This window comes from Humulus lupulus, chromosome 8 (assembly GCF_963169125.1).
Source record: "Humulus lupulus chromosome 8, drHumLupu1.1, whole genome shotgun sequence".
In the NCBI taxonomy this organism is placed as follows: domain Eukaryota; kingdom Viridiplantae; phylum Streptophyta; class Magnoliopsida; order Rosales; family Cannabaceae; genus Humulus; species Humulus lupulus.
In genome coordinates, this window is record NC_084800.1 from 123,492,535 (window position 1) to 123,500,080 (window position 7,546).

General features: G+C 39.3%; 1 pseudogene; it reads left to right on the top strand.

Moving 5' to 3' along the window:
• Positions 1–370: 370 nt before the first annotated feature.
• On the top strand, positions 371–4,639 carry LOC133796009 (diphthine--ammonia ligase-like; annotated as a pseudogene).
• Positions 4,640–7,546: the final 2,907 nt, after the last annotated feature.

A 7,546-nucleotide genomic window follows, 5' to 3' on the forward strand; every position in this document is an offset into this window, starting at 1 on the left:
TTCTCCATCACGGCATCTCTCTTGTTGGAAGTAAGAACCCAAGAGTCTCCTGCATATGGAAAGAACCCCTTCATTCCATCTGAACCTCTTTCCCCTTTCCCTCTTTCTCTCTTCAATTCTGAATGTGTGCTCCTCTCAGAAATTAGGGTTTTTTATTTCCCTCTTTCCTCTTCAAAACCTCACAACCGAAACTAAAGATGTTATATTCCCTAAAATTTGCCCAACTTTCGACATCTTCTTTGGATGGGTAAGTTTCTACACTTTTAGTTTCAGATTTTTGGCGATTTCTCCCTTACGTTGCTATGTATCTATATCATATTTATATATATATACTGACTCCGTAGCCTCCACCACTTCGAAAACGGCGACAATGGAACCCCCAGAAGAGGCCGAAGAGACACCGCAGACAAAGCTTGAGTCCGAGAAGCCTGCTCCGGTTTCTTCCAGGGTATCTTTTTTCTTTGTTATCTATTATCTATATTCAGCAGTATTTTTGTAAGTATCTATTTCAAGAATTTTTTTTATTTTTTGTGTTGCTTGAATGGAATTATGGACTTAGCAAAATCAATTTCTACTTTTGTTATTCCTTATGATCTGTTCGAAACGTGATTTTAAGGACGAAAGGGAAAAGCAAGATTTATGGGATTTTCATTATAAAGAGGGTTGAAGGAGGAAATTTAGGGATGTAAATTCAGTGAAAGTTTGGATTTTTCATTTTTCTACGCCATGATGAAATGCATCCAATACGGTCACCAGGTCCTTTCACTTTTCTCTATTTGGCTCTCTCGAAAATCCGTTATTAGTTTTTTGAGTTTCTTTTTTTGTTTTGGTTAAATTCATTTTTATCATCTTCATGAACTCAACTGCCCAACTGAATAATCTAATGCTAGTTATTGTTATGGAATTTGATGAATTGGGTTTGTGTTATATCCACTAATGTTGGGTTGGGTTAAACTGAAAGAGTACCGATTTTTCACTTAATCATGTTGCCATTGGGTAGGTTGTGGCATTGGCGAACTTGATGCCAGTTGATGATTCAGTTGACGAGCTCGATAGCTACATGTACCAAACTGTAAGTTTTTTATTTTTTTAAATGAATGCCCCATAACTTTATTTAATGATGAAATATGAGCTTCAAGTCCCTGAAAATGTATCTTAATTAGCTGTTTGGATTGGACTATTGATTGCTTTGATCAGGTTGGGCACCAGATAATCGTTAGCTATGCTGAATGCATGGGACTACCCCTATTCAGAAGGAGAATACAAGGATCCACAAGGCAAGCCTTTATGCAGAAACTTTTGGTAAAACCTGTATCTGATATTTTGGCAAGTTACAACGTTTTCTTCATATTTTCATAAAGTGATATGGGGAACAGTAACAGTATGACTAGCTTCATGATCAGATTTCAGAAGTAGAAGGGTTAGGAGAAATCTTTTATTTTTTTTGAAAGCTACAGCTTTTTGAATGAAGTTATCTTGATGAGATCTTTGTACTTAAAAAAAGGATCTTTACTACATCACAAGAGCTTACAGTAGTGTCTTTTTTATTAGGCGGTTTGGTCTTCTTAAAGAATTTTTTGTGTCCTGTGATAGAAGGGTGCATGTAAAGCTTACTTTTTAGTTTCCAATGAATTTTGTGGATATTTCAGGCATGAGAAGCTTAGCTACACAACAACTCCAGGTGATGAAGTTGAAGATATGTTCATTTTGTTAAATGAAGTGAAAAAGCAGATTCCTTCTATTGGTGTTGTATCTTCTGGTGCCATTGCATCCGATTACAGAGGCTGCGGGTGGAAAGTGTGTGTTCAAGGTTAGGGCTTGTTTCTCTGGCATATTTGTGGAAACAAGATCAGTCATTGCTCCTTCAGGAAATGGTAATTGGTATTTTGGTATGTGAATTTGTTCATTTAACATTGAAGATTCGTACATCTCATACAATGGTTTTCTTTTCTACTATAATCAGATAATAAGTGGGATATTGGCTATTACCGTAAAGGTATAATTTTTAATTTCACTTGTTATTTAGTCATGCCTTTTCTTGTTATATTTTGGAAAGAGTTCTACCTTCTATTGAACAGTATTTTTTCTCCTGTTATAGGTCGCTGCAATGGGGTTGGACCCTGCAAAGCACTTGGGCAAAGATTTAGCTTCCCTGAGTCCCTATCTGCATAAGTTGAAGGGGTATGCTATTTTTTTCCCTTATATTATTTTAAGTTTATCATTGTAAATTGATGGTTAACTATCATCCTTGGCAGGTTGTATGGAATTAATGTTTGTGGTGAAGGAGGGGAATATGAAACATAAACACTTGATTGCCCTCTCTTTGTTGTGAGTTTCTTCCTTTCCTTTTGCCTGTGGATATTTTATAATTTCCTGCTTTCTTAAGAGGCTTGTTGTCTTCATGATGACCATGAGTGTGCAGTTAGTAACTTAGCATCATATATTTATAAATTTTTTGTTTGTGTAATTATCTGGTTTAGGTAATGATCTCTGCTACTAGAGGAAATGTTTTCAGATTATTTATATTTTGATAAAATATACACTTGTTATGGTGTCACCGTTACAAGGTTTATGGTGATTGTATTTCCATTTTTGGCTCTATTTTATTTATTTAATTTTGTGGTTACAGAATGCTCGGATTATGCTTGATGACTCTCAAGTTATTCTGCACTCTTCAGATTCTATTGCTCCAGCTGCGGTCCTTCATACCTTAGCTTTTCATTTGGAACATAAGAAATTGCATTGTTCTTTGCCTGGCAATGGTGAAACCCACGAGATCTGTCTGGAGAATAAGGGTACTGTCTTTGAAGTGGAGGGAGACATCTCACAAGTATGTGACGCTGCATTCCAGTCTGCTATTGAAGTCCTTGACTCGATCACTATTGCAGAAAATAAGCTTCACATTTCGAGAACACAGAAAGGTGATACGTTTTCCATTTGTTGCTGGTTGGAACATTCAAGCAAATCTTCAGCAGGTAATCAAAGGATAATTAGTTTGTAGCACACAGATCTGCAAGCTTCTGTGTTTCCCTCTTGTTCATTCCTTATGGTCAGTGCTTCTAGTCTGCAACATAATCATTTTATGTTTTCTGAATATTTTGGTAGGCGTACAAGAAGAGTTGACAGCTGTGCTAAGGAAAATGGAATTGAAACTTGCGGAATATGGTTTTGGATGGGAAAATGTCCTCTATATTCATCTCTATATTGCTGATATGAAGGAATTTGCAACAGCAAATGAAACATATGTGAGATTTATCAAACAGGAGAAATGCCGTTTTGGTGTCCCATCGCGCAGTACAATTGAACTGCCTTTACTGGAAGAGGGGTTGGGTAATGCATACGTGGAAGTTTTAGTGGCAAATGACCATACCAAAAGAGTTCTACATGTACAAAGTATTTCCTCTTGGGCTCCCAATTGTATTGGACCATATAGCCAGGTGCAAAGCTGCATGATCCTTGTTACTGAATTGATAATTGGGATAAGCAAGGTGCATTATTCTTGTTTGGTCAATTATTTAATTCTAGAGAATTTCTTTTCTTGCTCTGATTTCATGTTTTTGTTTGTTGATAGGCAACACTGCACAAGAATATACTTCATATGGCCGGGCAATTAGGGCTTGATCCTCCCACAATGATCTTATGTGAGGGGGGCGTCACTGCTGAGTTGGAAAAGGCATTAGAAAACAGTGAAGCTGTGGCAAAATGTTTTAATGGTTCAATATCTACTTCAACTATTGTATTTGTCATTTACTGTTCAGCACGTATTCCCTCATCTGAGAGACATCAGATTCAAGATAAGCTAGATGTATTCCTTAAGCAAATAAGGCCTTCCCATTTCAACAAATCGAGCATATTTGAAGCTGTTGATCCCATTTTTCTGTATATCCTAGCCCCTGATCTGCCAAAAAGGTATATATGTAGTTTATCTATATGTAAACTAACTTTTCTACATTTTCACTAAATGTGTCTCCTGAAATTTGGTTAAATTTATATTCATATGCCCTCGGCGTCTTTTGTCATACAGAGCACTTGTGGAAGTTAAGCCCATTCTTTTCATCCAGACCTGGTGACTGTATTGGATGCATTTCATCAGGTTTGTTCTTTTTTTTCTTGGAAACATCTACCCTCGCTGCCCTGGTGGACATTGTTTGCACATGTTTAGAAACTCTATTATGTGGTCAGGGAATTTTTGAGCCTTTTTCTCCTTATTTAATGTTTAAGTTAAACTAATTGCTCATTGTTTTTTGTTGTTTTTTGTTGGAAGTTAAACTATGCTGAGCCTTTTACATATTTTATTTATGCATATTCTATAATATGATTTACACTAATGAACATGACTTTTATATATGTTTCATATCTTGCAAAGCTGCTTTGTTATGGTTTATACTGTACATATTTTTGTTTAATCTAACATTACTTAAGTAGTGTTGAGTTTCATTGCTTTTTTCTTTTCATATATGTTTCATTGCAGAGTTAAATTGTTTGACAATAAGAAGAGATTAACAGTTGTAGGCTTTAAAAAATTTCAGAGCAATATCATGAGGAGGTTTGCCTTGGAAACCTGAGGAGATTTCAATTTAGAGAGCTTCAGATGGCAACAAACAACTTCAGTAGCAAGTACTTGGTTGGATGATGAATTGAAGGATGGAGCAAGTTTCATGCATGATTTATTTTTGTGTATCTTGTAATGATTCTGTTTTTCATTTTTAAAGTAAAAAATGTTCTAAGATTATAAAACTTTATTATGTTATGCTTTCAAACTTAAGTTAGAACTAAGATCTCATGAAGTAGACACATTCATGGTTTGAATTAGTTATTGTTTAATGTAATACTTATGGTTTATCAATCTATTGAGAATTACATTTTATGATTAATTTTGAATTTTTTTATCAAAATACAATAATGAAAATCTTTTAATTAAAAAAAAACCATATAAGTATACTTATCAAAATAAAATTTAAAATTTTATTACTATATGTTATGATTTAAAAACATATTATAAGCGTAAAAAATCGTTATGGTTTATATAATATAACAAACTAAAAATGTTATCAAAATAATCAAATGTAACAGTTGAAAAGTGTTATGAAAAAAGTACAAGATTAAACTTCAAATTTATAATCAAAAACTCTATCTAAATGTTATTATTTGAATATTATAGCACCTAAAAATGTGTTATTGAATAGTTTAAGATAACACCGAACATAACATTCAAAAAATGTTATAGAAAGACTGGACTTTTAATAACATGGGCTACGTTAGCATTTTCAGAAGTGCTATCAATAGTCCCAGATAGCACTTTTTAAGTGTTATGAATACTGTTTTTTCTTGTAGTGCGTGGAGCGGCAGAGTTGCTCCTGCACTAATGTGGCCTACGCTCCAGGCCCCGAACTAGCCCACGCTGGTATGAGCCTTCTCCTCTATTCTGGCCAAGCAGTTATAGAATAGTTTGGGATTCGACTCCACGCCCAAATGCCTCTCCAGGGCGTACAACATCCGGTAGTTGCGGAACAGGTTCTGCACCACATCCATCTCCCACCTGCTGCCTCTCGGAGTCTTTGACCTAGATAGAGTGATAGGGGCCGCATTAACTTGTTCTTTCGAATGAAGGGTGACGCCTGAGGTCATGGCTGATGATCTGGGAGCAAAATAGAACAAAACAAACAACCAAGCAGTCAGCACCAAAACCCAAGAAGGTCGGTTAAGGTACGGGGGCTCTCCTACGAACTGCTTGTAGGAGTCCCTCCGGATCAGGTCCGGGATCACTTTGAAGCCGCGGAACCTTGATTGGGAACAAAAAAGAAAAGGAAAGGATCTGGCTGTTCTCCTAAGCCAACCCATTGCAACTTTTCCGGGAACCACCCGAGCCTGAAGAGACCCGAGACAGTCCGGACTAGTTATCTTTTCCTAACCTACTCTAAGGCACCCAAAGCCAATCTAAATGCAGGGAAATTTAACAGCCTAAACAGATAAATGTGGCGATATGGAAAACGTAGGAAATTAAAAGCGAAAGTCAGGAAAACTTACGATAAAAGGCTGGTCGTGAAGAATGGTGGGTTTCTGGTGGCAGCGACGGTAAAATCACAGCTTTAAACAGGTGAAGGCGGCGCAAAAGCTCATCTATGGGGCAGGTCGTTGTCGTCTGCTTAGGCAAAGGTGTGGACACCGGGCGCATTGGGAACAGGCGACGGCGAAGAGGATGGAAAATGTCGTTGGCAAGCTCGGTCATAAAAGATCCTTTAATTGTTTTTCTTTTCTGAGAATGTAAAGATTTCAAATGAAAACCTGAGGCTATTTATAAGAGCCAGAAGGTTGTTTTGATCAAATGACTAGGCACGATCCCCCCTATCGGACGGTCCTGGATCGTGTAGGGACATTAATGGATATACTCGAGTACTGGATCACGGTACCCCCAAGGCATGATCTGCGCTGCCCCGATACAACAGCCCAGAAAAAGAGCACCTCAAAGGTCACCCCATCCAACGATCCAACTTGTCAAAGAGGTAATAATGGGAACACTCATGCGGATGGGATGCTTCGTAGACCGAGCAGACACGCTAACCCCCAGTACAGTAATCAATAGGGTGTTTGCTAACCTTTCAAGATCGACTGCCATCAATGCGCCAATCGCAAGGGGACACGTGCACCCTTCGAAACAAACCGAGGCTCTGGTAAACGAACCCGGATCTTGGTAAACGGTCCGGGCCCTTTGCATTCGGTCCAGGGCATTGTAGGAGGTTTTAATTCCATGATGGTTCAGCACACTAACCCTCACCCGCGGACTCGTTGCCTTGGAAGCGAACTGGGAAGTGCCGAGATAGTCCGGGAGGGAGACAAGCCTCCACCGCGCGAGCCCAGATGAAGGCTTGGGGGGTAATTATTATCCCCGTTTCGCTCCGGGTGTCCAGATCCACATCTAAGCCCATGGGCCACCCAATTTGGAGTTAAGGCCTAGTTCGGGCCCCTTTGACGAGAGGAAAATGGATGTTGGCGGCCCAAGTCTAGGCAAGGCCCAAAGGGTTTCTAGAGTGCAGACCGGCACAATCGCCGGGCAAGCAGTACGAACCCGGGACCGCTCCCCCAGCATCCCCCGAGGCGCGGCAAAGGAGATAGCGGCTCCCAAAGCTGAACTAGGAGCCGGGATCGCTGTGGATAAACCTGCACCCTGGTAAACAGTCTGAGATCCTGGTAAATGGTCCGGGACCTTGGTGAACGGAGGGGGACGTTGGTAAACAAACTCGAGTCGGTTGTCCGAGTTCGGCGAGATAAAGTGTCTAGGATACTGACATCGTCCCATGAAGCGTGGGGGTTGTCCCCACGCTTAACCTATAGAAGAGGCTACCTCGGGACTGTACGCCGTTGGTTCAGACCTGCGCCGCCACTAATCTGACCAATCTTGTCCCCCGAATCTCCCTCGCAGCCCAGAATACCCAGACTGTAACTCCAGTTTGTCGCATGTCTTAGAATAAGATATTGTTTGGGTTTGCCAATGGGCTTTAGTTATTATACATTTCGTATTTTAATCCTTTGTATTGGGCTCCCATCA